The sequence below is a fragment of the Mercurialis annua genome, linkage group LG2 (genome assembly GCF_937616625.2).
Source record: "Mercurialis annua linkage group LG2, ddMerAnnu1.2, whole genome shotgun sequence".
NCBI lineage: Eukaryota > Viridiplantae > Streptophyta > Magnoliopsida > Malpighiales > Euphorbiaceae > Mercurialis > Mercurialis annua.
Genome location: NC_065571.1, coordinates 48,126,527 through 48,131,645, shown reverse-complemented (window position 1 = coordinate 48,131,645; position 5,119 = coordinate 48,126,527). Strand labels below are relative to the sequence as shown.

The following is a 5,119-nucleotide window of genomic DNA, read 5'->3' as shown; positions in this document are numbered from 1 at the left end:
AGAACGCCCAAGGGATGATCGACCCCACTTGCATCCACAAGTGCACAATCAACCAAGACAAACTTTGGGCGAATTCTTTTTGCCGTATGTGGATAATGCCATGTTTGGATGTTTTGCAATGCCGGTTCAAGCGGCAACCTTTGAGATCAAGCCAAGTACGATACAACTTTTAGAGAATCGTTGTGCGTTTTACGGGTTGAGTCAAGAGGATCCCAATGCGCACATCGCCAAATTCTTGGGTGTACTCAATACGTTCAAGCTTCATGGGATAACCGCGGATCAAATCAAGTTGAGAATGTTCCCCTTCTCTTTAAGGGACAAGGCTAGCCTATGGCTTCACTCTCTACCCAACGAATCCATCCACAATTGGAGAGAGTTGGCTCAAGCGTTTCTCAACAAATATTTCCCTCATGGCAAGACTACAAAGTTGACCAAGGATATTCTTGAGTTCATTCAATTTGAAGGGGAGTCACTTTATGAGGCATGGGAGCGTTTCAAGGATTTACAAAGGAGTGTCCCCCATCATCGGCTCAATAAAGAGCATGTGATCCAAATCTTCTATGATGGGACGACTATTACTACTAGAGCAACAATTGATGCGGCTTCGGGCGGATCACTAATGCAAAAGACGTATGAAGAGGCGCTAGAATTGGTGGAAAAGTTGGCGATAGTTAGTAGCACTTGGGGCCCTATTGATAGAAGAGCGCCATCTACTCAAAAGTCGGTAATGACTCTTGATCAAGTGAGGGAAATGGAGGCCATAAAAGCAACTAATGCTTCTCTACAAGCACAAGTGGATGCCCTCAAGAAACAAGTTGCTCCAAGAAACGCACCGGTCGCCTATGTTCAAGTGGGATGTGAGCATTGTGGGGACTACAACCATAGTAGTGGGGAGTGTTATGCCACGGGGAAAGCTTGGAGTGAGCAAGTGAACTATGTTGGGGGTCAAGAGCAAGCTAATGACCCGTACTCTAATACCTACAACCCCGGATGGAGGAATCATCCTAACTTTGGATGGAGAAACCAAGAAGGTCAAGACAATGCTCAAGCCTCCAACCAAGCGGGTCCTAGTTTTCAAGGAGGAAATAGACCTCAATATTAACAACAACCACAAGGTCAATACCACAACAACCAACACCAAAGGAACAATTACGGTGGTAGACCAAAACACCCTCCCGGTTTTCAACAACCAAGGAACACGGATGAGGGAAACATGCTTGCCAAATTGATGGAGAAGTTTGAAAAGATGGAAGCTGAAAATAGGCAACTTCACAATGAAAATAGGCAAAGGGAGAAGAACCAAGCTTCTACCATCCATCATTTAGAGACCCAAATCTCGCAAATGGCACTTTCGCTTCAAGGTAGACCTCAAGGGGGATTGCCCTCTACTACGGAAAACAATCCTAGAGAGCACGTGAAAGCCATCAAAGTTGTGGAACTTCGAAGCGGTAGAGTCCTTGATGTTGATCATGATAAGGATCTTGAAAAAGCTAATGGAAAGAGGCCAATGATTGTGGAGGTTGAGCCTCAAGTGGTAATAGATGTTGCAAGCTCTAGTCAAGAGCTATCAAAGTCGTGTGAGGAGGTGGCTATTGATATTGATGTTGAAGAACCATATGTGAGGCCACCACCACCACCACCTTTTGTGCCTAGAGTACCATTCCCAAGCCGGTTGAGAAAGGCTCCGGATAATGAAAAGTTTCATAAGTTTCTTGAAATATTCAAGAAACTTCAAATAAGCATGAGCCTAGGGGATGCCTTGCGAGAGATGCCCTAATACGCTAAGTTCTTGAAAGACATAATATGAAAAAGCGAAGTTGGGAACAAGGCGGAACAATTCCTCTAACGGAAAGTTGTAGTTCTATTATCCAAAGCAATCTACTGACCAAGCTACAAGATACAGGGAGTTTCACGATTCCTTGCTTAATTGGCACTTCTACTTCTCTTAATTGTCTTTGCGATTTAGGTGCAAGTATAAATCTAATGCCGTTGTGTCTTTTCAGGAAAATATGTGGAAACCAACCGATAAAACAAACTTCCATGATGCTCCAATTGGCCGACCATTTGCTCAAGAGACCGCACGGGGTTGCGGAAGACGTGCTAGTAAAAATGGGCAAGTTCATCTTTCCGGTGGACTTTGTTGTGCTTGATTATGCGGTCGACAAAGATTGCCCCATGATTCTTGGGCGTCCTTTTTTGAATACGGGGAGAGCATTAGCCCTCTGTAATTCCTTTCTCTATATTTAGTTAGGGTTGCTTATCATCAAAACCATTTTTGTTCCGTTGCCGGCTTCGTCCTTTCAAAGTTCTCATCGTTTTTTGTCGTCGTCGCCGGCTTCCTCCATCAACGTTGTGCCAGAGAAGATAACTCCAAAGGTCGCCGCGAACATAACGTTCTTATGACCGCTGTTGAAGAACGGACTGCTACTGGATTAAGGTAGTTGCCGCTCGAAGAAATCACCTATCATCGCTGTCAGTTAAGAAGACACAGAACCTCCATTGTCGACGATGGAGATGGAGGACTGATGTTGCCGCCGGAGTTGTTGCCGTGGGTTTCCAGGCCGCCGTGAGTCTTAAAAGAACAACGGCCGGAGATGGAGGACTGGTTGTCGTCGTCGGAGGTGGCTGACTTGCTGTGATAAATTTATTAAACTAGTAGATGAATTTGATTATTTTTTGTAATTGTTTTGTTGTTGGTTAACCAATTGTTTACTAATGGTAAACCAATAATTATATTTTTAGTACACTGTTAGTAAACGTTGGGTTAATCGTTGGTGAACCTGTAATAATTTTAATTTTGAATATATGGTTAAGTAATCACCGTTGGTAAACTTGAATTGTATATTTAAAACAGACTGTATTTTTAAAAAAATTAATAAATTTATTTTTAGTGTATCTTTAGTAAACTGTGAGTAAACCGTTGACAAACCTATATCTAAGTAATATTTAGTATATCATTAATAATTTTTTAGTAAACCTGAATTGTGCATTTTAAACAAAATTTGTTTCAAGTCTACTGTTAGTAACTTATTAGTATGCCATTAGTTAACCAAACTGTATTTTTTGAATATTGAATCTAATCAGCTTTAATTATATATTAATATAAACGTTTACCAAATATTATCCTTTGATTTTATTTAAATTTGATTTTGAAAAAAGTTTAATTGATTTATTTGAAAAGATTTTTAATTGGTTTTATTTTCAAAAGATCTTAATTGAAAAGATCTTAATTTATTTGGAAATATCTTATTTGTATGAGAGTCTTGACTTTCATCTAACTACATTCCTTATATAATGATTATTGTATTTTTATAATTAATAAAGTATAATTTTGCAAAAAAAAAATGAATTCTGTACTTTTCAATTTTGAAAGTATAACTAGTATTTTTGAGAATATTTTGCTAGGTATTTGTTAAAAAAACCCTTTTTCTTATTAGAAATAAAAGTTAGATTCAAATTAGAGTTTTTAACTTATGAAGCTATAAATAAAAATTTGGGTTAATTCTATATAAAATCACCACCTTTACATATTTTTTCATTTTAATCACGTCCTTTAAAAAGTGTCAAATAAAATCACCACCTTTTATTTTTTTGCAAATCTATCACGAATGTGAAAATTCGGTGTATATTTATTGACTCGACAACCGGAATCAATAAGAAAAGAGTAAGAGGAATGTATTTTGTGTGTTAATGGGGGATTAGTCAGATTAAAATATTTATTTGGAATGAAAAAGACATCGAATTTTACTCATCGATGATAGATTTGCAAAAAAATGAAAGGTGCTGATTTTATTTGACACTTTTTAAAGAACGTGATTAAAATGAAAAAACGTGTAAAGGTGGTGATTTTATATGGAATTAATCCTACAATTTTTAATCATTCAATCAATCAATTAAAAACTAAAAATTTTGTGCTTTTTATCCAGCAATTTTCAGATTCTTTTAAAATAATAATAGATTTGATATTAATCTCACTTGAATTTCTTAACCTCCCTATTAGTTTTTATAGTGTGCGTTGGTTAGCTTTTTGTTAACTAGAAAAGCATGTGTGAATTTGACCGTTGAATCAAGTTAAAATATCAAACTAATACGAATTTTAATTATAAATTAAAAAATTCGAGTTAGGATTATTTCCGGACGAACAGAAATATAAACTAAAATAAATCATAATACTTAATATTTTAATATGTTTTAAAATAAAAAAAATATAAATAAAATCGGAGACAGTAGTTTGGTTATATACCATCCAATAGAAATCTCACACCTAGTGGTGGGTGTGCTAATCCAGTTCAGTTGGTTTATGACCCAACTGGCTATCACTAACAGTCACCTTATTGTTGATTAATTAAATTATTAAACCATGTTACCTTACCAGCTATGCACGTGGTCTACACACATTTATACTCTTTCTCTTCCTTAGATAATATTATCAAAAATATTATTCCTCAATAAAAAAATCACTTACTTTTAACATTCAAACAAATTGTATTATTAAAAATCAAACAATATCTAATATTTAATTGTTGGATGATGTGTACTAGAAGATAATATTATTTTATTATAATAAACAAATACTCCCTCCGTCTCATTTTATTTGTCCACTTTCTAATTTCATACATATTAAGAAAACTTTAATTACTAACAATTATTCCCTTTGTACCCTTTTTGATTCTTGAGTTAATTTAGAATTATTATATTAAAAAAGAAGTAGTCATTAATTTTTGCATTAAAAATGTAAGATAGTCAAACATACGTATTTATGGTACACAATATTCTATAAATTATATCCATTTATATTAAGGGTAAAGGAGGAATATATATGTATATAATACAAATGTGACAATTATTTTGGGACATATAAATATAGAATAGTGGACAAATAAAATGGGACGGAGGGAGTATTATTTGCAACAGTTAATCAAAATATAATATTTAAGTGATTGACATATTTTGACTATAAAATATACCATAAATAAAGTAAAAAAAAAAAATCAGAATATGGGATTTTAGTAATTTAATAAAAGAAGCAGGGGTAGATATGGAATGAAAAAAAGAAGGCCATGTCACGTGAAGACAAAATTGTACAACTTGGCTTTGTCATTGGGTAACTATAGGGATT

At 35.0% G+C, this 5,119-nt stretch overlaps 1 non-coding gene across 1 annotated transcript; it reads right to left on the bottom strand.

The window, feature by feature from the left end:
• Window positions 1-424: 424 nt before the first annotated feature.
• LOC126670822 (small nucleolar RNA R71) lies at window positions 425-531 on the bottom strand. The gene has a single exon (XR_007638817.1). It is a non-coding gene; the product is annotated as a small nucleolar RNA R71 (small nucleolar RNA).
• Window positions 532-5,119: the final 4,588 nt, after the last annotated feature.